We start from the raw sequence: 25238 nt of genomic DNA on the forward strand, positions 1-25238 counted from the left end.
TGACCACTAACTCCCCCATCCATGTCCTTAAAACCCATCCTGACCACTAACACCCCCATCCCTGTCCCTAAACCCCAAACTGACCACTAACTCCCCCATCCTTGTCCTAAACCCCAACCTGACCACTAACTCCCCCATCCCTGTCCATAAACACCAAACTGACCACTAACTCCCCGATCCCAGAACCCAAACCCCAAACTGACCACTAACACCCCCATCCCTGTCCCTAAACCCCAACCTGACCACTAACTCCCCCATCCCTGTCCCTAAACCCCAACCTGACCACTAACTCCCCCATCCCTGTCCCTAAACCCCAACCTGAACACTAACTCCCCCATCACTGTCCCTAAACCCCAACCTGACCACTAACACCCCCATCCCTGTCCCTAAACCCCAACCTGACCACTAACTCCCCCATCCTTTTCCCTAAACCCCAACCTGACCACTAACACCCCCATCCCTGTCCCTAAACACCAACCTGACCACTAACTCCCCCATCCCTGTCCCTAAACCCCAACCTGACCAGTAACACCCCCATCCCTGTCCCTAAACCCCAACCTGACCACTAACTCCCCCATCCCTGACCCTAAACCCCAACCTGACCACTAACTCCCCCATCCCTGTCCCTAAACCCCAACCTGACCACGAACTCCCCCATCCCTGTCCCTAAACCCCAACCTGACCACTAACTCCCCCATCCCTGTCCCTAAACCCAAACGTGACCAGTAACTCCCCCATCCCTGTCCCTAAACCCCAACCTGACCACGAACTCCCCCATCCCTGTCCCTAAACCCCAACCTGACCACTAACTCCCCCATCCCTGTCCCTAAACCACAACTTGACCACAAACTCCCCCATCCCTGTCCCTAAACCCCAACCTGACCACTAATTCCCTCATCCCTGTCCCTAAACCCCAAACTGACCACTAACTCCCCCATCCCTGTCCATAAACCCCAAACTGACCACTAACTCCCCCATCCCTGCCCCTAAACACCAACCTGACCACTAACTCCCTCATCCCTGTCCCTAAACCCCAAACTGACCACTAACACCCCCTCCCTGTCCCTAAACCATCAACCTGACCACTAACTCCCCCATCCCTGTCCATAAACCCCGAACTGCCCACTAACTCCACCACCCCGTCCCTAAACACCAAGCTGACCACTAATTCCCCCATCACTGTTCCTAAACCCGAAACTGACCACTAACTCCCCCATCCCTGACCCTAAACCCCAACCTGACCACTAACTCCCCCATCCATGTCACTAAACACCAACTTGACTACGAACTCCCACATACATCTCCATAAACCCCAAACTGACCACTAACTCCCTCATCCCTATCCCTAAACCCCATCCTGACCACTAACACCCCCATCCCTGTCCCTAAACCCCAAACTGACCACTAACTCCCCCATCCCTGTCCCTAAACCCCATCCTGACCACTAACACCCCCATCCCTGTCCCTAAACCCCAACCTGACCACTAACTCCCCCATCCTTGTCCTAAACCCCAACCTGACCACTAACTCCCCCATCCCTGTCCATAAACACCAAACTGACTACTAACTCCCCCATCCCTGTCCCCAAACCCCAAACTGAACACTAACTCCCCCATCCCTGTCCATAAACACCAAACTGACCACTAACTCCCCCATCCCTATCCCTAAACCCCAAACTGACAACTAAATCCCCCATCCCTGTCCCTAAACCCCTCCGTGACCACAAACTCCCCTCATCCGAGTTCCTAAACCCCAACCTGACCACTAACTTCCCCATCACTGTCCCTAATCCCCACCCTGACCACTAACTCCCTCATCCCTGTCCCTAAACACCAACCTGACCACTAACTCCCCCATCACTGTCCCAAAGCCCCAACCTGACCACTAACTCCCCCATCACTGTCCCTAAACCCCAACCTGACCACTAACACCCCATCATTGTTCCTAAACCCCAACCTGACCACTAACTCCACCATCCCTGTCCCTAAATCCCAACCTGACAACTAACTGCCCTCCTCCCTGTCCTAAACCACGACCTGACCACTAATTCCACTCATCACTGTCCCTAAACCACAACTTGACCACTAACTCCCCCATCCCTGTCCATAAACCCCGACGCCCACTAACTCCCTCATCCCTGTCCCTAAACGCCAAACTGACCACTAACTCCCCCATCCCTGTCCCTAAACCCAAACGTGACCACTAACTCCCCCATCTCTGTCCCTAAACCCCAACCTGACCAGTAACTCCCCCAACCCTGTCCCTAAACCCCAACCTGACCACTAACTACCCCATCCCTGTCCCCAAGCCCCAACCTGACCACTAACTCCCCCATCCCTGTCCTTAAAACCCATCCTGACCAATAACACCCCCATCCCTGTCCCTAAACCCCAAAATGACCACTAACTCCCCCATCCCTGTCCCTAAACCCCATCCTGACCACTAACTCCCCCATCCCTGTCCCTAAACACCAAACTGAACACTAACTCCCCCATCCCTGTCCTTAAAACCCATCCTGACCACTAACACCCCCATCCCTGTCCCTAAACCCCATCCTGACCACTAACTCCCCCATCCCTGTCCCTAAACCCCAACCTGACCACTAACTCCCCCATCCCTGTCCCTAAACCCCAACCTGACCACTAACTCCCTCATCCCTGTCCCTAAACCCCAAACTGACCAGTAACTCCCCCATCCCTGTCCCTGAACCCCAACCTGACCAATAACTCCCCCATCACTGTCCCTAAACACCAACCTGACCACTAACTCCCCCATCCATGTCCCTAAATCCCAACCTGACCACTAACTGCCCTCCTCCTTGTCCTAAACCACGACCTGACTACTAATTCCCCTCATCCCTGTCCCTAAATCACAACTTGACCACTAACTCCCCCATCCCTGTCCATAAACCCCGACCTGACCACTAACACCCCCATCCCTGTCCCTAAACCCCAAGCTGACCACTAACTCCCCCATCACTGTTCCTAAACCCCAACCTGACCACTAACTACCCAATCCCTGTCCCTAAACCCCAAACTGACCACTAACTCCCCCATCACTGTCCCTAAAACCCAACCTGACCACTAACTCCCCCCATCCCTGTCCCTAAAACCCAACCTGACAACTAACTCACCCATCACTGTCCCTGAACCCCAACCTGACCAATAACTCCCCCATCACTGTCCCTAAACACCAACCTGACTACTAACCCCCCATCCCTGTCCCTAAACCCCAAACTGACCACTAACTCCCTCATCCCTATCCCTAAACCCCATCCTGACCACTAACACCCCCATCCCTGTCCCTAAACCCCAAACTGACCACTAACTCCCCCATCCCTGTCCCTAAACCCCATTCTGACCACTAACACCCCCATCCCTGTCCCTAAACCCCAACCTGACCACTAACTCCCCCATCCTTGTCCTAAACCCCAACCTGACCACTAACTCCCCCATCCCTGTCCATAAACACCAAACTGACTACTAACTCCCCCATCCCTGTCCCCAAACCCCAAACTGACCACTAACTCCCCCATCCCTGTCCATAAACACCAAACTGACCACTAACTCCCCCATCCCTATCCCTAAACCCCAAACTGACAACTAAATCCCCCATCCCTGTCCCTAAACCCCATCCTGACCACAAACTCCCCTCATCCGAGTTCCTAAACCCCAACCTGACAACTAACTCACCCATCACTGTCCGTGAACCCCAACCTGACCAATAACTCCCCCATCACTGTCCCTAAACCCCAACCTGACCACGAACTCCCCCATCCCTGTCCCTAAACCCCAACCTGACCACTAACTCCCCCATCCCTGTCCCTAAACCCCAACCTGACCACTAACTCCCCCATCCCTGTCCCTAAAACCCAACCTGAGCACTAACACCCCTCATCCCTGTCCATAAACCCAACCTGACCACTAACTCCCCCATCACTGTTCCTAAACCCCAGCCTGACCACTAACTACCCCATCACTGTTCCTAAACCCCATCCTGACCACAAACTCCCCTCATCCGAGTTCCTAAACCCCTACCTGACCACTAACTCCCCCATCCCTGTCCCTAAACATCAAACTGACCACTAACACCCCCATCCCTGTCTCTAAACCCCACCCTGACCACTAACTCCCCCATCCCTGTCCCTAAACCCCAACCTGACCACGAACTCCCCCATCCCTGTCCCTAAACCCCAGCCTGACCACTAACTCCCTCATCCCTGTCCCTGAACCCCAAACTGACCACTAAATCCCCCATCCCTGTCCCTAAACCCCAACCTGACCACGAACTCCCCCATCCCTGTCCCTAAACCCCAACCTGACCACTAACTCCCCCATCCCAGTCCCTAAACCCCAACCTGACCACTAACTCCCCCATCCCTGTCCCTAAACCCCAACCTGACCACAAACTCCCCCATCCCTGTCCCTAAACCCCAACCTGACCACTAACTCCCTCATCCCTGTCGCTAAACCCCAAATTGACCACTAAATCCCCCATCCCTGTCCCTAAACCCCAACCTGACCACGAACTCCCCCATCCCTGTCCCTAAACCCCAACCTGACCACTAACTCCCTCATCCCTGTCCCTAAACCCCAAACTGACAACTAAATCCCCCATCCCTGTCCCAAAACCCCAACCTGACCACTAACTCCCCCATCCCTGTCCCTAAACCCCAACCTGACCACTAACTCCCCCATCCCTGTCCCTAAACCCCAACCTGACCACAAACTCCCCCATCCCTGTCCCTAAACCCCAACCTGACCACTAACTCCCTCATCCCTGTCGCTAAACCCCAAATTGACCACTAAATCCCCCATCCCTGTCCCTAAACCCCAACCTGACCACGAACTCCCCCATCCCTGTCCCTAAACCCCAACCTGACCACTAACTCCCTCATCCCTGTCGCTAAACCCCAAATTGACCACTAAATCCCCCATCCCTGTCCCTAAACCCCAACCTGACCACTAACTCCCTCATCCCTGTCCCTAAACCCCAAACTGACAACTAAATCCCGCATCCCTGTCCCAAAACCCCAACCTGACCACTAACTCCCCCATTCCTGTCCCTAAACCCCAAACTGTCAACTAAATCCCCCATCCCTGTCCCTAAACCCCAACCTGACCACTAACTCCCCCATCACTGTCCCTAAACACCAACCTGACCAATAACTCCACCAGCCCTGTCCCTAAACCCCAAGCTGACCACTAATTCCCCCCATCCATGTCCTAAACCCCAACCTGACCAATAACTCCCCCATCACTGTCCCTAAACACCAACCTGACCAATAACTCCACCAGCCCTGTCCCTAAACCACGACCTGACCACTAATTCCCCTCATCCCTGTCCCTAAACCCCATCCTGACCAATAACTCCCCCATCACTGTCCCTAAACACCAACCTGACCACTAACTCCACCAGCCCTGTCCCTAAACCCCAAGCTGACCACTAACTCCCCTATCACTGTTCCTAAATCCCAACCTGACCACTAAAACCCCATCCCTGTCCCTAAACCCCAACATGACCACTAACTACCCCATCCCTGCCCCTAAACCCCAACCTGACAACTAACTCACCCATCACTGTCCGTGAACCCCAACCTGACCAATAACTCCCCCATCACTGTCCCTAAACCCCAACCTGACCACGAACTCCCCCATCCCTGTCCCTAAACCCCAACCTGACCACTAACTCCCCCATCCCTGTCCCTAAACCCCAACCTGACCACTAACTCCCCCATCCCTGTCCCTAAAACCCAACCTGAGCACTAACACCCCTCATCCCTGTCCATAAACCCAACCTGACCACTAACTCCCCCATCACTGTTCCTAAACCCCAGCCTGACCACTAACTACCCCATCACTGTTCCTAAACCCCATCCTGACCACAAACTCCCCTCATCCGAGTTCCTAAACCCCTACCTGACCACTAACTCCCCCATCCCTGTCCCTAAACATCAAACTGACCACTAACACCCCCATCCCTGTCTCTAAACCCCACCCTGACCACTAACTCCCCCATCCCTGTCCCTAAACCCCAACCTGACCACGAACTCCCCCATCCCTGTCCCTAAACCCCAACCTGACCACTAACTCCCTCATCCCTGTCCCTAAACCCCAAACTGACCACTAAATCCCCCATCCCTGTCCCTAAACCCCAACCTGACCACGAACTCCCCCATCCCTGTCCCTAAACCCCAACCTGACCACTAACTCCCCCATCCCTGTCCCTAAACCCCAACCTGACCACTAACTCCCCCATCCCTGTCCCTAAACCCCAACCTGACCACAAACTCCCCCATCCCTGTCCCTAAACCCCAACCTGACCACTAACTCCCTCATCCCTGTCGCTAAACCCCAAATTGACCACTAAATCCCCCATCCCTGTCCCTAAACCCCAACCTGACCACGAACTCCCCCATCCCTGTCCCTAAACCCCAACCTGACCACTAACTCCCTCATCCCTGTCCCTAAACCCCAAACTGACAACTAAATCCCGCATCCCTGTCCCAAAACCCCAACCTGACCACTAACTCCCCCATTCCTGTCCCTAAACCCCAAACTGTCAACTAAATCCCCCATCCCTGTCCCTAAACCCCAACCTGACCACTAACTCCCCCATCCCTGTCCCCAAACCCCAGCCTGACCACTAACTCACCCATCCCTATTCCGAAACCACAAACTGACCACTAACTCCCCCATCCCTGTCCCTAAACCCCAGCCTGACCACTAACTCACCCATCCCTGTCCCTAAACCCCAACCTGACCACTAACTCCCCCATCCCTGTCCCTAAACCTCAAACTGACCACTAACTCCCACATACTTGTCCATAAACCCCAAACTGACCACTAACTCCCGCATCCCTGTCCCCAAGCCCCAACCTGACCACTAACTCCCCCATCCCTCTTCAAAAACCCCAACCTGACTACTAACTCCCCCATTCTTGTCCCTAAACCCCAACCTGACCAATAACTCCCCCAACCCTGTCCCTAAACCCCAACCTGACCACTAACTCACCCATCACTGTCCCTAAACTCCAATCTGACCACTAACTCCCCCATCCCTGTCCTAAACCCCAACCTGACTACTAATTCCCCCATCCCTGTCCCTAAATCCCAACCTGACCACTAACTCCCCCATCCCTGTCCCTAAAGCTGAACCCCATTTTCCTGCCTTCTCTCCGCAACCTTTGACACACTGACTAATCAAGAACCTGTCAACCTCCACTTTAATTATACCCAGTGACTTGGACTCCACTCTATCTCAGCCTTTCAATTTGTGATAGGTTTCACTGAGATCCCACTCAGACCCAGAGACATCATACATTGCTTGTACAGTAATCTCAATGGACAGCTCAGCCAGCTCCGTTTTGACAGGTTTCTGACCAGGTGGGTGCGTGGGATCCCCTGTGGCCTGATTTTTGCCGTTCAGTCTGACCTGTTTACTCTGAGACTGTGTCTCCACACATGGTGGGAGATTGAACTCCACATGGAAGGCTGGAGTTGGCCCTCCACTTTGTTTACTCCAAGGCTGCTCTCTAATGTAAAGCAGTTGTAACTTTCAAACAGGTCAAATGAGGTTCCTTCCAGAAATATGGTGTAAAAAATGCTCGGCATTCCTTCCCCATCCTGAGTGGTGAGCTGCCAGTTCTGGTGGGAAGGTTTCCCGGAGATTCCTGCTCCCAGATACACACGCTGGGGCAGACGGGGCAAGCTCCCATTGGAAGATGGCAAAAGGGCTGAAAGCAGAGAATCTGTAGTGAGTGAGAAAGGGGGAAGAAATGAGGATCTAGAGAACCTGAGGTATAGGGAATAGGTGAGGACTACTGAGCACAGGAAATTGAGGGGAAGTTCAATAGCAATATGAGGGGTACAGATAGGGTAAGTATGAGCCAGACTAGAACTAGAGGTCATGGTTTAAGGGTGAAAGGTGGAATGTTTATGTGAGAGGAACTTCTTCACTCAGAGGGTGTGGAACAAGCTGCCAGTGCAAGTGGGTTCAATTTCAACATTTAAGAGAAGTTTGGATCGGTACATGGATGGGTGGGGTATGGAGGGTTGTGGTCCAGGGGCAGGTCGATGAGACTAGGCATGGATTAGATGGGCTGAACAGCCTGGTTCTGTGCTGTAGTGTTCTATGACAATGCGGGAAGACATGCTAGGAAGGGGACACTGTGAAGTGAATGATGGGGTGCTTAAGTCGGAGGTGAAGCTGACTGCGCAGTCTGGCTCGGGAAGGACTGGAAGCCCCTTCGTGTCTGGAACAGCCTGAGGAAGGACAGACTCCCGAGAGCGCTCGAACGTGTCTGGTATGCACAGGATCAGAAAGTTGTGAACTCAGCTATGCCCCTCATGGGCACTCACCTCCCCAACATCGAGGAAATCTTCAACAGGTGATACCTGAAAGGCTGGCACTCAACATTCAGGACCCCATCACCCAGGACATGCCTGCTTCCCATTGCTACCATCAGAGAGGAGGTACAGGAGCCTGAAGACACACACACAGTGTTTCAGGAACAGCTTCTTCCCGTCCACTATCGGAATTCTGAACAGACAATGAACCCCTGAATGCTACCACACTATTTTGTTTGTTCTCGTTTTGCTCTACTCGTTTAACTCCTTTGTTTACATATATATTTCTTATTGCAATTTATGTATTTATTCATTTACTTATCTATCTATCTCTTTACTTATTTTGGGATACAGTGTGACACTTCGAGACACAGTGCCCAGCAAGCCCCGATTTAACCCCAGCCTAATCACAGACAACTTACAAAGACCAGTTCACATCTTGTGTTAACCAGAACATCTCAGGATACGTAGTCACATTGGAAATGTACAAATTCCTTACGGAGATGAACGTGGGCCGCTGGGACTGGAGAGCGTTGTCCTAACCACCACAGCAATGAGCCATCCTGTTCTGATTCTGAGAATTCCAAACAAGATTGAGAACAGGATAAAAGGAGGGTTAGCCGGTTTACAAAGCAAGTCAATAGTCAATAGACAATAGGTGCAGAAGTAGACCATTCGGCCCTTCGAGCCTGCACCACCATTCTGAGATCATGGCTGATCATCTACTATTAATACTCGGTTCCTGCCTTGTCCCCATATCCCTTGATTCCCCTATCCATAAGATACCTATCTAGTTCCTTCTTGAAAGCATCCAGAGAATTGGCCTCCACTGCCTTCTGAGGCAGTGCATTCCAGACCCCCACAACTCTCTGGGAGAAGAAGTTTTTCCTTAACTCTGTCCTAAATGACCTACCCCTTATTCTCAAACCATGCCCTCTGGTACTGGACTCTCCCAGCATCTGGAACATATTTCCTGCCTCTATCTTGTCCAATCCCTTAATAATCTTATATGTTGCAATCAGATCCCCTCTCAATCTCCTTAATTCCAGTGTGTACAAGCCCAGTCTCTCTAACCTCTCTGCGTAAGACAGTCCGGACATCCCAGGAATTAACCTCATGAATCTATGCTGCACTTCCTCTACAGCCAGGATGTCCTTCCTTAACCCTGGAGACCAAAACCGTACACAATACTCCAGGTGTGGTCTCACCAGGGCCCTGTACAAATGCAAGAGGATTTCCTTGCTCTTGTACTCAATTCCCTTTGTAATAAAGGCCAACATTCCATTAGCCTTCTTCACTGCCTGCTGCACTTGCTCATTCACGTTCAGTGACAGATGAACAAGGACTCCTAGATCTCTTTGTATTTCTCCCTTACCTAACTTTACACCGTTCAGATAATAATCTGCCTTCCAGTTCTTACTCCCAAAGTGGATAACCTCACACTTATTCACATTAAATGTCATCTGCCAAGTATCTGCCCACTCACCCAGCCTATCCAAGTCACCCTGAATTCTCCTAACATCCTCATCACATGTCACACTGCCACCCAGCTTAGTATCATCAGCAAACTTGCTGATGTTATTCTCAATGCCTTCATCATTTACATCGTTGATGTAAATCGTAAACAGCTGTGGTCCCAATACCGAGCCCTGTGGCACCCCACTAGTCACCACCTGCCATTCCGAGAAACACCCGTTCACCGCTACCCTTTGCTTTCTATCTGCCAACCAGTTTTCTATCCATGTCAATATCTTCCCCCCAATGCCATGAGCTCTGATTTTACCCACCAATCTCCTATGTGGGACCTTATCAAATGCCTTCTGAAAATCGAGGTACACTACATCCACTGGATCTCCCTTGTCTAACTTCCTGGTCACATCCTCGAAAAACTCCAATAGATTAGTCAAGCATGATTTGCCCTTGGTAAATCCATGCTGGCTCGGCCCAGTCCTATCACTGCTATCTAGATATGCCAATATTTCATCTTTAATAATGGACTCTAGCATCTTCCCCACTACTGATGTCAGGCTGACAGGACGATAGTTCTCTGTTTTCTCCCTCCCTCCTTTCTTAAAAAGTGGGATAACATTAGCCATTCTCCAATCCTCAGGAACTGATCCTGAATCTAAGGAACATTGGAAAATGATTACCAATGCATCCGCAATTTCCAGAGCTACCTCCTTTAGTACCCTAGGATGCAGACCATCTGGACCTGGGGATTTGTCAGCCTTCAGTCCCATCAGTCTACTCATCACCGTTTCCTTCCTAATGTCAACCTGTTTCATTTCCTCTGTTACCCTATGTCCTTGGCCCATCCATACATCTGGGAGATTGCTTGTGTCTTCCCTAGTGAAGACAGATCTAAAGTACTTATTAAATTCTTCTGCCATTTCTCTGTTTCCCATAACAATTTCACCCAATTCATTCTTCAAGGGCCCAACATTGTTCTTAACTATCTTCTTTCTCTTTACATACCTAAAAAAGCTTTTGCTATCCTCCTTTATATTCCTGGCCAGCTTGCGTTCGTACCTCATTTTTTCTCCCTGTATTGCCTTTTTAGTTAAGTTCTATTGTTCCTTAAAAATTTCCCAATCATCTGTCCTCCCACTCACCTTTGCTCTGTCATATTTCCTTTTTTTTTAATGCTATGCAATCTCTGACTTCCTTTGTCAACCATTGTGGCCCCTTTCCCCCCTTTGAATCCTTCCTTCTCCGGGGGATGAACTGATTTTGCACCTTGTGCATTATTCCCAAGAATACCTGCCATTGCTGTTCCACTGTCTTTTCTGCTAGGATGTCCGTCCAGTTAACTTTGGCCAGCTCCTCCCTCATGGCTCCATAGTCTCCTTTGTTCAACTGCAACACTGACACCTCCGATCTGCCCTTATCCTTCTCAAATTGCAGATAAAAACTTATCATATTATGGTCACTACCTCCTAATGGCTCCTTTACTTCAAGATCGCTTATCAAATCCTGTTCATTACACAAGACTAAATCCAGAATAGCCTTGTCCCTGGTCGGCTCTCGTACAAGCTGTTCCAAGAATGCATCCCATAGGCACTCTACAAACTCCCTATCCTGGGGTCCAGCACCAACCTGATTCTCCCAGTTCACCTGCATGTTGAAATCCCCCATAACTACTGTGACATTACCTTTGCCACATGCCAATGTTAGCTCCCTATTCAACTTGCACCCAATATCCATGTTTGGTGGCCTGTAGACAACACCCATTAGGGTCTTTTTGCCCTCAGTTCCATCCACACAGACTCTACTTCTCCTGACCCTATGTCCCCCCTTGCAAAGGACTGAATCTCATTCCTCACCAACAGGGCCACCCCACCCCCTCTGCCCACATTTCTGTCCCTACGATAGCACGTATACCCTTGTACATTCATTTCCCAGGTCTGATCTCCGTGCAGCCATGTCTCCGTTATCCCAACAACATCATAGTTACCCATTCACACCTGGGCTTCAAGCTCATCCACCTTATTTCTGACACTTCGTGCATTCAGATATAGAATTTTTAGCCCATTTCTCCTCTCTCTATTTAAATCGCTGCTTATTGTGCTTAACCCAGCTCCCCAAACTCCCATCGGACTATACGTCCCTTGAATTTTGTTGTCCTTCCTAAATTTACTTATTCTTTCTGCACATTTAACTCCATGTTCCGTCAGACCATCCCTCTGTACATGAGTCCTCCTTATCACTTGTTCCGCCTCACCTTTCTCTACTGCACACTTAATATTCCAGAACTGTGTAGTCCCCACCTGTCCTTTATTCTTCATCTCGCTATCCTCTCTCGCATTCTGGATCCCTGCCCCCTGTAAATTTAGTTTAAACCCCCCCCCCAAGAAGCACTAGCAAACTTTCCTGCAAGAATGTTAGTACCGCTCCAGTTCAGGTGTAAACCGTCCCGTCGGAACAGATCCCACTTTCCCTGGAACAAAGCCCAATTATCTAAAAACCTGAAGCCCTCCCTCCTGCACCATCCTCTCAGCCACGTATTAATCTGTATAATCCTTCTGTTCCTTGCCTCACTCACACGTGGCACAGGTAGCAATCCTGAGATTGTTACCCTGGAGGTCCTGCTCTTCAGCTTCGCACCTAACTCCCTGAACTCCCTACGCAGGACCCCCTCACTCATCCTACCCACGTCGTTGGTCCCAACATGGACCACAACATCTGGGTTCTTGCCCTCCCTCTCGAGAATAACCTGCACCCGATCTGAGATGTCCCGGACCCCGGCACCAGGGAGGCAACATACCATCTGAGACTCCCGATCTTCCCCACAAAATCTCCTATCTGCCCCCCGACTATAGAATCCCCTATCAATACCGCTCTCTTCTCTTCCCTCCTCCCCTTCCTAGTCGCGGGTCCAACCTTAGTGCCAGAGACAGGACCACTGCAACTTGTTCCTAGTAGGTCATCCCCACCAACAGTATCCAAAAGTACAGTGGTGAAGATGAGAGAGAACCGAGTCGTTTCCTCCATCACAGAATCATTTAGATTGAATACTTCAGTGAGTTGTCAACAAAGCTTTGAATCACCAAACAAAAACCGAGACGGGGAGTCACAGGGAGAGCTGGATTTTTACAGTACTTCACAACTTTGTCAAATGTAACAAACCCAAGGGAGGGGGAATTCTGATCAGGGTGAATCTGTGTGGGAGCATTTTGGTAGCAGCAACCATAGTTCAAAAATGTTTTGCATTGTTATGAGTAAAGAGACAAATCTGTGTCTGATTCTAGGAGTGTGTGATGGGACAGTGTAGAGGGTGTTTCACTCTGTGTCTGATTCTAGGAGTGTGTGATGGGACAGTGCAGAGGGTGTTTCACTCTGTGTCTGACCCCGGGAGTGTGTGATGGGACAGTGTAGAGGGTGTTTCACTCTGTGTCTGACCCCGGGAGTGTGTGATGGAACAGTGTAGAGGGTGTTTCACTCTGTCTCTGACCCCGGGAGTGTGTGATGGGACGGTGTAGGGGGTGTTTCACTCTGTGTCTGACCCCGGAAGAGTGTGATGGGACAGTGTAGGGGGTGTTTCACTCTGTGTCTGACCCCGGAAGAGTGTGATGGGACAGTGTAGGGGGTGTTTCACTCTGTGTCTGACCCCGGGAGTGTGTGATGGGACGGTGTGGAGGGAGATTCACTCTGTGTCTGACCCCGGGAGTGTGTGATGGGTCAGTGTAGAGGGTGTTTCACTCTGTGTCTGACCCCGGGAGTGTGTAATGGGGCAGTGTAGGGAGTGTTTCACTCTGTGTCTGACCCCGGGAGTGTGTGATGGGACAGTGTTGGGGGTGTTTCACTCTGTGTCTGACCCCGGGAGTGTGTGATGGGACAGTGTAGAGGGTGTTTCACTCTGTGTCTGACCCCGGGAGTGTGTGATGGGACAGTGTAGGGGGTGTTTCACTCTGTGTCTGATTCTAGGAGTGTGTGATGGGACAGTGTAGGGGGTTTTTCACTCTGTGTCTGACCCCGGAAGTGTGTGATGGGACAGTGTACGGGGGTTTTTCACTCTGTGTCTGACCCCGGGAGTGTGTGATGGGACGGTGTAGAGGGTGTTTCACTCTGTGTCTGACCCCGGGAGTGTGTGATGGGACAGTGTAGAGGGTGTTTCACTCTGTGTCTGACCCCGGGAGTGTGTGATGGGACTGTGTAGAGGGTGTTTCACTCTGTGTCTGACCCCGGGAGTGTGTGATGGGACAGTGTAGAGGGTGTTTCACTCTGTGTATGACCCCGGGAGTGTGTGATGGGACAGTGTAGGGGGTGTTTCACTCTGTGTCTGACCCCGGGAGTGTGTGATGGGACGGTGTAGGGGTTTTTTCACTCTGTGTCTGACCCCGTGAGTGTGTGATGGGACAGTGTAGGGGGTGTTTCACTCTGTGTCTGACCCCGGGAGTGTGTGATGGGACAGTGTAGGGGGTGTTTCACTCTGTGTCTGACCCCGGGAGTGTGTGATGGGACGGTGTAGAGGGTGTTTCACTCTGTGTCTGACCCCGGGAGTGTGTGATGGGACAGTGTAGGGGGTGTTTCACTCTGTGTCTGACCCCGGGAGTGTGTGATGGGACAGTGTAGGGGGTGTTTCACTCTGTGTCTGACCCCGGGAGTGTGTGATGGGACAGTGTAGGGGGTGTTTCACTCTGTGTCTGACCCCGGGAGTGTGTGATGGGACAGTGTAGAGGGTGTTTCACTCTGTGTCTGACCCCGTGAGTGTGTGATGGGACAGTGTAGGGGGTGTTTCACTCTGTGTCTGACCCCGTGAGTGTGTGATGGGACAGTGTAGGGGGTGTTTCACTCTGTGTCTGACCCCGTGAGTGTGTGATGGGACAGTGTAGGGGGTGTTTCACTCTGTGTCTGACCCCGTGAGTGTGTGATGGGACAGTGTAGGGGGTGTTTCACTCTGTGTCTGACCCCGTGAGTGTGTGATGGGTCAGTGTAGAGGGTGTTTCACTCTGCGTCTGACCCCGGGAGTGTGTGATGGGACAGTGTAGGGGGTGTTTCACTCTGTGTCTGACCCCGGGAGTGTGTGATGGGACAGTGTAGAGGGTGTTTCACTCTGTGTATGACCCTGGGAGTGTGTAATGGGGCAGTGTAGGGGGTGTTTCACTCTGTGTCTGACCCCGGGAGTGTGTGATGGGTCAGTGTAGAGGGTGTTTCACTCTGCGTCTGACCCCGGGAGTGTGTGATGGGACAGTGTAGGGGGTGTTTCACTCTGTGTCTGACCCCGGGAGTGTGTGATGGGACAGTGTAGAGGGTGTTTCACTCTGTGTCTGACCCCGTGAGTGTGTGATGGGACAGTGTAGAGGGTGTTTCACTCTGTGTCTGACCCCGGGAGTGTGTGATGGGACAGTGTAGGGGGTGTTTCACTCTGTGTCTGACCCCGGGAGTGTGTGATGGGACAGTGTAGAGGGTGTATCACTTTGTGTCTGACCCCGGGAGCGTGTGATGGGACAGTGTAGGGTGTGTTTCACTCTGTGTCTGACCCTGGGAGTGTGTGATGGGACAGTGTAGAGGGTGTTTCACTCTGTGTCTGACCCCGGGAGTGTGTGATGGGACAGTGTAGGGGGTGTTTCACTCTGTGTCTGACCCTGGGAGTGTGTGATGGGACAGTGTAGAGGGTGTTTCACTCTGTGTCTGACCCCGGGAGTGTGTGATGGGACAGTGTAGGAGGTGTTTCACTCTGTGTCTGACCCTGGGAGTGTGTATTGGGACAGTGTAGGGGGTGTTTCACTCTGTGCCTGACCCCGGGAGTGTGTATTGGGACAGTGTAGGGGGTGTTTCACTCTGTGCCTGACCCCGGGAGTGTGTATTGGGACAGTGTGTAGGGGGTGTTTCAATCTGTGTTTGTCCTGTACTGTCATGCAGTTTGCTGGTCATAAGCATTGTTGACAGGGACGTTGTCACAAGGAAACTGTTTACATTAAGTGGTTAAAAGATGAAGTTTAGAAAGATCGCAACAAAAAATTTGAGTACGAATTGGACTGAGTTTTGTAAGATTTCAAATAAACTTGCAGCAGAAGCCAAGAAGAGCAGAATGGGATTGTTGGGAAGTCTTCAGACGGAGAAAAGGAAAACAGAGCCATTTTTTTGTGATTTACTATCCAATTAGAAGAATTGGAGATACTTTATCTTACAGAACTCTTTTGAGGTTTTGCACGGGAAGTCCACCAAGTAGTTTGTGTGAGTGGCTGCAGGTTTGGCCAAGGTTCTGGTATTTTGCAGTGGAATCCATACCCTTCACCCAGTGAACGCACACTTACTGTTCCTATACACAAGAGATTCTACAGATGCTGGAAACCCAACTGAGATCACAGGACCGCTTTGTCGAGTACATTTGCTCCATTCACAAAAAGCAAGATTCCCCAGTGGCCAAGCGCTTTAATTCCAGTCCCCATTCCTATTTGGATATTTCAGTCCATTCCACTCACCCACCACTCTTGTGTGAAAAACTTACCTCTGACATCCCCTCGGTATCTATTTCCAAGCACTTTCAAACTATGCCTTATCGTGTTAGCCATTTCAGCCCTGGGAAAAAGCCTCTGACTATCAACATGATCAATGCCTCTCATCATCTTATAAACCTCTATCAGATCACCTTTCATCCTCCGTCGCTCCAAGGAGAAAAGGCCAAGTTCACTGAACCTATTCTCATAAGGTACGCCCTCCAATCCAGGCAACATCCTTGTAAATCTCCTCTGCACTCTCTCTATAGTATCCACCTCCTTCCTGTAGTGACATAACCAGAACTGAGCACAGTACTCCAAGTGGGGTCTGACCAAGGTCTTGTATAGCTGTAACATTATCTCTCGGCTCCTAAACTCAGTCCAACGGTTGATGAATGCCAACACACCATACGCCTTCTTGACAACACAACAACAACAAAAGTTTATTCATTTCCATATATGCTGCCTGACTGCTGAGTTCCTCCAAAATTTAGTGTGTGTTGCCAAAAAGAATCAGATTTCCCAGGCTAAAGGTCTCAAATGTAATAGCTGCTTTGCAATATCGGAGGCCGTCAATTCCACAGTTCACCAGGCCTTTCCTGAGCTCTGTACTGACCCTAGCTCAGTGCCTTGGCCTGCACTGCCCCCTAGTGACCTTAAACTCTCCCTGCAGGCTGAAGGCATTCAATCCCTCTCTAAATATTTATATGCAGTATGCAAGGCCCTCTGTCTAACTCCCAAAGAACATAAGACAGAGAGAACTACAGGCCCTTCAGCCCATAATGTTGTGCCCACCCTGTCCTATGCTCTTTAGCTAAAAGGTGTTGAATCTGAGTATATAGTAATTAAAGCAAAGGTCGATGGGTTCTTGATTCATCAGGGTGTCAAAGGTTATGGGGAGAAGGCAGGAGAATGAGGTTGAGAGGGATGATAAATCAGCCATTGTGGAGCAGACTCGATGGGATGAATGACTTATTCTTTTATGTCATATAGTTTTAGGGTCTTACTTGAAAGTCAACCGAAGCCTTCCCTCCAACATAACTCTCCATTTTCCTATCCTCTCTTCGCCCAAGAGTTTGTTAACAGTCGTTGATGGATCTGGCTCTAGCATCATTGGCAGCATCTTCCACACTCCAAACGAGAGAATCTGCTGATGCTGGAAATCCAAGCAACACACAAAATGCTGGAGGAACTCAGCAGGCCAGGCACCATCGATGGGAAAGAGAACAGTCGAAGGTTCGGGCTGAAACCGTTCTTCAAGACTGGAGGAAAAAAAGATGAAGAGTCAGAGTTAGAAGGTGGAGGAAGAAACACAAGGTGAAAGGTGAAACCGGGAGGGGGAGGGGCAAAGTAAAGATCTGGGAAGTTGATTGGTGAAAGAGGTACAGGGCTGGAAAAGGGGGAATCGGATTGGAGAGGACGGAGACCATGGAAGAAAGAAAAGCGAGAAGAGCACCAGTGGGAGGTAATGTGCAGGTATGGAGATAAGGTGATGGAGGGAAAAGGGAATGGGAATGGTGAAGGGGTGGGAGGGGAACATAACCAGAGGTCTGAGAAATCCATGTTCAGGCCATCAGGGTGGAGGCTCTCCAGACGGAGTATAAGGTGTTGTTCCTCCAACCCGAGTGCTTATTCATCACAACAGTGGAGGAGGCCATGGACAGACATGTCAGAATGGGAATGGGAATTGGAATTACAATGAGTGGCCACTGGCAGACGGAGTGTAGGTGCTCAGCGAAACAGTCTCCCAATCTACGTTGGGTCTCACGGAATTACAGGAGGCCACACCAGAAGCACTGGATACTATAGATAACCCCAACAGACTCACAGGTGAAGAGTCACCTCACCTGAGAGGACTGTTTAAGGCCCTGAATGGTGGTGAGGGAGGAGGTGTAGGGGCAAGTGTAGCACATGTTCTGCTTTCAAGGGTAAGTGCCAGGAGGGAGATCAGTGGAGGGGGACAAATGGACAAGGAAGTCACATAGGGTGCGATCCCTGTGGAAAGCAGAAAGTAGGGGGAGTGGAAAGATGGCCTTGGTGGTGGGATGCCGTTGGAGATGACAGAAATTACAGAGAATTAAGTGCTGAACACAGAGGCTTGTTGCGTGGTAGGTGAGCGTGAGGGGAATCGTATCCCTGGTAGGGTGGCGGGAGAGCAGACGTGGTGAAATGGGAGAGACACGGTTCATGGCAGCAGTTGAGGAAAGGAAGCCCCTATTTTGAAAAAGTAGAACATCTCCTTTGTTCTGAAATGAAAACAGGAATTGAGAGAAGGAGATGGCATAACAATGGGACGAGGTGTAGTCTAGGTAGCTGTGAGAGTCCATGGATTTGTAGTAGACATCAGTGGATAAGCTGTTGCTGGAGATAGAGACAGTGAGATCGAGAAAGGGAAGGGAAGTGTCGGAAATGGACCAGGTGAATTTGAGGGCAGGGTGGAAGTCGGAGGCAAAGTGGATGAAGTCGATGAGTCAGCACGGGTGCAGGAAGCAGCACTAATGTAGTCATCGATGTAGCGTAGGAAAAGTGTGGGACGGATGGTCACCAGTGTAGGCTTGGAACATAGACTGTTCCACATAGCCGACAACCAGGCAGGCATAGCTGGGACCATGTGAGTGCCCATGGCTACCCCTTTTGTTTGAAGGAAGTGAGAGGAGCCAAAGGAGAAATTATTTAGAGTGAGGACAAGTTCTGCTATGCAGAGGAGAGTGGTGGTGGAGAGGAACTGGTTGGGTTTGGTGTCCAGAAAGAAACAGAGAGCTTTGAGGCCATCCTGGTGGGGGATGGAGGTGTATAGGGACTGGACATCCATAGTAAAAGTAAGATGATGGGGCCAGGGAATTTGAAATCATTGCAAAGATGAAGAGTGTGTGAGGTGTCATGGATGTAGATGGGAAGGGACTGAACAGGGGGGATAAAACAGAGTCGAGGTGAGCTGATATGAGATCAGTGGGGCAGGAACAAACAGAACAATGGGTCTACCTGGGTTTGTGTATCTTGGGTAGGAGGTAGAAATGGGAGGTGGGTGAGGGAACCGAGTTTGGTGGCAGTGGATGGGAGATCCCCAGAGTCAATAAGGTTGATGATGTGAGAGACAATGGCCTGGTGTTTTTTAGTGGGGTCCTGTTCGAGGGGTAAGTAAGAGGAGGTGTCTGAGAGTTGGCGCTGGGCCTCAGCAAGGTAGAGGTTAGTCCCCCAGACTACTACAGTAACCCCCCATCTGTGGATTTGATGGTGAGGTTAGGGTTAGTCAGAGGGAGTTGAGAGCCGAGAGTTCAGAAGGAGTGAGGTTAGAATGCTCCTACCACTGTGTGTGTTGGTAAGAAACCTCTGATATTCCCCCATACTTTGTATTTACTCCAATCATCTTGTCATTTTGCCCTGTCGTATCAGCCATTTCCACCCGGGGAAGAGAAGCCTCTAGCCGTCTACATTATTGATCGATTGATTTACTCAGGGATACAGTGCGGAACAGGCCAATTGGCCCAAGACAATTCAGATTAGATCAGATTCAACTTTATTGTCATTGTGCCAAGTACAGATACAAAGCCAATGAAATACAGTTAGCATCTGACCAGAAATGCAAAGAATAGTGTTATTTACAAAATAACTGCGAATAAAAAGTAAGTGCTACAGCACACAAATATAAAAGTACTGAGACAGTACAATATGGGTGCAATACTGCTTAGCGCTGTGATGTGAGGTTCAGCAGGGTCACAGCCTCAGGGAAGAAGCTCTTCCTGTGCCTGCTGGTGTGGGAGCGGAGGCTCCTGTAGCGCCTACCGGATGGGAGGAGAGTAAAAAGTCCATGGTTAGGGTGAGATGCATCCTTGATAATGCTTTTCGCCCTGCCCAGGCAGCGTTTATGGTAGATGTTCTCAATGGTGGGCTAGTGGGTGCCGATAATCCGCTGGGCAGTTTTCACCACATTCTGGAGTGCTTTGCGGTCCGATACGGGACAATTGCCATACCACACTGAGTTGCAATTGGTGAGTATGCTCTCAGTGGTACAGTGATAAAAGTCTGTCAGTATCCTGGGACAGAGGTGAGCTTTCTTGATGCTCCGCAGGAAATAAAGGGGCCGTTGCACCTTTTTGATCAGGATGGAAGAGTTTAGGGACCAGGTGAGATCCTCGAAAATGTGGACACCAAGGAATTTGAAGCTTGATACAATGACCAATTAACCTACTAAGTTACTTCAACTGTGGGAGGGAACCAGAACACCCGGACGAAACACACACAGTCATTGGAAGGAAATGACAAACTCCAATACACCATCTGTAATAATATTGTTCTGACTGCTACACTACCACACACCTCCACTCCACTCACAAAACGTGGGATCTCCCAACGGCCAACCATTTTAATTCCTGTCCCTGACTCGTCTCTTCTGCCATGACGAGGTCACTCATTTTCCATCTAGGTAGCCTCCAACCTGATGGCATGAACATCCATATCTCCTTCTGGTAATTTACTTCCCTCCCCCTTCCCTCTTGTTCATTCCCCTCTCTGTCTCTTACCTCTTCTCCTCATCTGCATATCACCTCCCTCTAGTGCCCCCTCCTTCTCTTTCTCTCCTCTTCTATCAGATTCCTACTTCTCCAGCCCTTCACCTTTCCACCTATCACATCCCAGCTTCTTACTTCATCCCCTCCCCCCACCTTCGAGCTTGTCCTCCATCCCCTCTCCCACCACACTCGATGTATTTCACTGTGTGTTTTGATTCAATCTGAATCTACAGTCTTCACATCCCTCCTAGCTGACCTTCCTCTTCCTTCTGATTCTGGCACCCTCCCCCTTCCTCTCCAGTCCTGAAGAAGGGTTTCAGACTGAAACATGGACTGTTTATTCCTTCCCACAGACACTGCCTGACCTGCTGAGCTCCTCCAGCATTTTGTGTGTGTTGCAAAAGCCGCCGAAGTTCTGTTTATTGATCGACAGGATAATATGGCAATGCCAGCGTTTACTGCCATTTAAGGGTACAGAGAGTACTATTTAATTGTGTGTAATTGACACAAAACTTGTCAGGACACTAAATAGTGTGTTTGAAGCTAGGAGGATTCAAGGGAACAGGACTGACTGGAGGCACTGACTGTTTAATACGGGCGTGAAGAGGGAGTGCAATTCATATAGATCTGGTTTAGGTGCCTGAGTGCGTTAGTGAGGAATATTTGAAGAGGGCAGGGCAAGTTGGCAAGGTTGTTGAGATAATGTGTGGAATATTTATCTGTGTAAATAGGGGGGGTGAATACAGAAACAAAAAAGATAAGCAGACCTTTCCTGTTCTGGGGTGGGTGGGGGAATCTAATTGAAAGCTTTCTAATACTGTTTCCAAAAGATCCGCAAGGGGGATCTCATTGAAAACTAATGAATATTGTTTCTATCTGAGCTGGAGGGCAGGATTTCACTGAAAATTGTTGAACATTGAAATCTATACAATGGTTCCAACTGTCTCCTATAGTTGCAGAGTCTAGGACCAGAGGGCACAGCCTCGGAACAGAGGGACGTCCATTTAGAATGGAGATGAGGAGGAATTTCTTTAGCCAGAGCGTGAAATGTCTGTGGAATTCATTACCACAGTCAGCTGAGGAGTCCAGGTACTTAGATACATTTAAAGCTAAGTTAGGCATTAAGCTAAATTAAAGTCCTGATTAGGCAGGGCTTCAAAGGTTATGGGGAGAAGGCAGTCAGCTGGGATAGTAAACCAGCCATGAAAGAACGTCACAGCAGAGTTGATGTCACCGACAACCAATCTGAATAGCCCCTTTATTCCCACTTCTTGCCTCCTGACAGTCAGCTATCGGGTCTTATCTTGTTAAGCAGCCTCATGTGTAACAGCCTTTGAAAATTTTGAAAGATGCACGCCTCGTACATCAGGATGCTCTTTAGAAATTACAGCTCAGCATTTAATACCATTGTCCCCTCAAAACCAATCAGTAAACTCCAAGACCTGGGCCTCAATACCCCCTTCTGGATTTTCTCCATACAGACCCCAGACTGGCACACCACAGGGCTGTGTGGTTAACCCCCTGCTCTACTTGTGTGGTGAACTACATATACCTGTCTGGACTGCTCCTGTGGCTCCTCCCACAGACCCCTGTATAAAGGTGATGGAGGTCTGAGCCCGGCCTCTCAGTCTCCAGGATGTAGTATGGTGGTCACTCACTGCTCGTTCCTTCTTCCAGTCAATAAAAGCCGATACCTCGCTTTTACGTCTCAGAGTGAGTTATTGATGGTGCATCAATTTTATTGACTGGAAGTTTTAAAACATGGAAAGCGTTTTACGTCCGGAAAGATTGGATTTGGACCCCCAAGCCCCTGAAGCAGCTCTTGCCTTTGAACTCTGGCTTGCATGCTTCCAATCATACTTGGAGGAGGTTAGTGCAACTGAACCCACTGTTATGCACCGAATTCTCCTCTCGAGGGTCACCCCGAAAGTTTACTCACTTATCAGAGGCCTGTCGACCTACGAAGGGGCACTGGACGCCCTCAGAAGACAGTACCTGCGGCCGGTGAACACTGTCTACGCAAGACATCGTTTAGCTACCCGACGATAGCGACCTGGAGAATCGAGCGCCCAATTTCTCCGAGCCCTACAGACACTCGTCCGAACTTGTGATTGCAAAACTCTCACGGCGGAACAGCATGCGGAGCTGCTAGTACGAGACGCCTTTGTGACAGGAATGAGGTCAGTGTACGTACGTCAGCGGCTGCTGGAAAATGCTGATCTTACCTTACGCTCGGCGATCGAGACGGCCGACACGCTGGAGGCTGCTCTGCACAACGCTGACGCTGTCCAGTCGCGCGATTCCCCGCTGGTTCCGTGGACACCTCAGACCCCACCGCCGCCGGTTCCCGCGAGCGAATTCACCAACGCCGCTGCCAGTCGCGATTCCACGAACTCCCCGAACCCGACCACGGTGGCAGCCAGGCGAAAGCCCGAGCTGTGTTATTTCTGCGGGCTCGAAAGGCACCCCCGAAAACGCTGCCCGGCCCGAGAAGCGACCTGCTCCAGCTGCGGGAAGAAGGGCCATTTCGCCAAGGTCTGTAAGTCTAAACCACGAGCGGGGTCAAGCAGCGCTGCGTGTGAGACATGGGGGCCGCCATCTTGCATGCCCGGATGTGGGCGGCCATCTTTGTCGGCGTCAGCATGCCCCGCCCCCAACCCGCTGGTGTTTACCGGGCACCAAGACGGCAGTTCAACTCTGACCACCGTAACCCTCGACCAAAGTGCCCCACACCAGCTTGCAAGGTCAATGATGGACATCCTGGTGGAGGGGCACAGGACTAGCTGCCTGTTTGACACGGGCAGCACTGAGAGTTTTATTGACCGGACACAGTGCAACGCTGTGGACTCATGACACGGCCGGTAAGCCAGAGGGTCACCATGGCTTCTGGGTCGCATTCCACAGACATCCGGGGGGGTTGTGTAGCGACATTGGTGGTGCAGGGCACAGAATATCGGGACTTTGCGCTACTGGTCATGCCTCAACTGTGCGCGCCTGTGCTATTGGGGCTGGACTTCCAGAGCCACCTCAAAAGTGTGACTATGGCATATGACGGGCCCCTCCCACCACTCACTGTCAGGAATCCTCAGTTTTGTGGGACCTCGCCATATACCCCACTACTGACCACACACACACACCGACCCACACATCCCACCCAACACCATGCCGACAGCTGTGCTACTGACACCACTTGCAGGCCTCTCCACCCTCAAGATCCCTCCCCCATCGCTGTTCGCCAACCTGACCCCCGACTGTAAACCTGTGGCAACTAAAAGCAGGAGGTACAGCGCGGGGGACAGGGCCTTCATTCAGTCAGAGGTGCAGCTGCTGCTCAGGGAGGGGATCATCGAGCCAAGCACAAGCCCTTGGAGGTCCCAGGTGGTTGTTGTTCGGACTGGGCAGAAAAATAGGATGGTCGTGGACTATAGTCAAACCATCAATAGGTTCACGCAGCTTGACGCGTACCCCCTATTTAGGCCGGAACCAGCACAACCTCCGTCTCCGGTGCAAGCACCACCGGCATCTGTGCAATCCCCACCACCGGCATCTGTGCAATCCCCACCACCGGCATCTGTGCAATCACCACCACCGGCATCTGTGCAATCCCCACCACCGGCATCTGTGTAATCACCACCACCGGCATCTGTGTAATCACCACCACCGGCATCTGTGCAATCACCACCACTGGCATCTGTGCAATCCCCACCACCGGCATCTGTGCAATCACCACCACCGGCATCTGTGTAATCACCACCACCGGCATCTGTGCAATCACCACCACCGGCACCTGTGTAATCACCACCGGCACCTGTGCAATCACCACCACCGGCACCCGTGCAATCACCACCGGCACCTGTGTAATCACCACCACCGGCACCTGTGCAATCACCACCACCGGCACCCGTGCAATCACCACCACCGGCACCCGTGCAATCACCACCACCGGCACCTGTGCAATCACCACCACCGGCACCTGTGTAATCACCACCACCGGCACCTGTGCAATCACCACCACCGGCACCTGTGTAATCACCACCACCGGCACCTGTGCAATCACCACCACCGGCACCTGTGCAATCACCACCACCGGCACCCGTGCAATCACCACCGGCACCTGTGCAATCCCCACCACCGGCATCTGTGCAATCACCACCACCGGCATCTGTGTAATCACCACCACCGGCATCTGTGCAATCACCACCACCGGCACCTGTGTAATCACCACCGGCACCTGTGCAATCACCACCACTGGCACCCGTGCAATCACCACCGGCACCTGTGTAATCACCACCACCGGCACCTGTGTAATCACCACCACCGGCACCTGTAAATCACCACCACCGGCACCTGTGTAATCACCACCACCGGCACCTGTAAATCACCACCACCGGCACCTGTGCAATCACCACCACCGGCACCTGTGCAATCACCACCACCGGCAC

At 51.1% G+C, this 25238-nt stretch overlaps 1 long non-coding RNA gene across 1 annotated transcript; it reads right to left on the reverse strand.

The window, feature by feature from the left end:
• Positions 1-8632: 8632 nt before the first annotated feature.
• On the reverse strand, positions 8633-24234 carry LOC140724526 (uncharacterized). Its single transcript, XR_012098146.1, has 3 exons — positions 23022-24234; positions 17296-17550; positions 8633-8922 (listed from the first exon to the last, which is right to left on the reverse strand). It is a non-coding gene; the product is annotated as an uncharacterized lncRNA (long non-coding RNA).
• Between the last annotated feature and the right edge of the window lie 1004 nt (positions 24235-25238).

This window comes from Hemitrygon akajei, chromosome 3 (assembly GCF_048418815.1).
Source record: "Hemitrygon akajei chromosome 3, sHemAka1.3, whole genome shotgun sequence".
NCBI classification, from domain to species: domain Eukaryota; kingdom Metazoa; phylum Chordata; class Chondrichthyes; order Myliobatiformes; family Dasyatidae; genus Hemitrygon; species Hemitrygon akajei.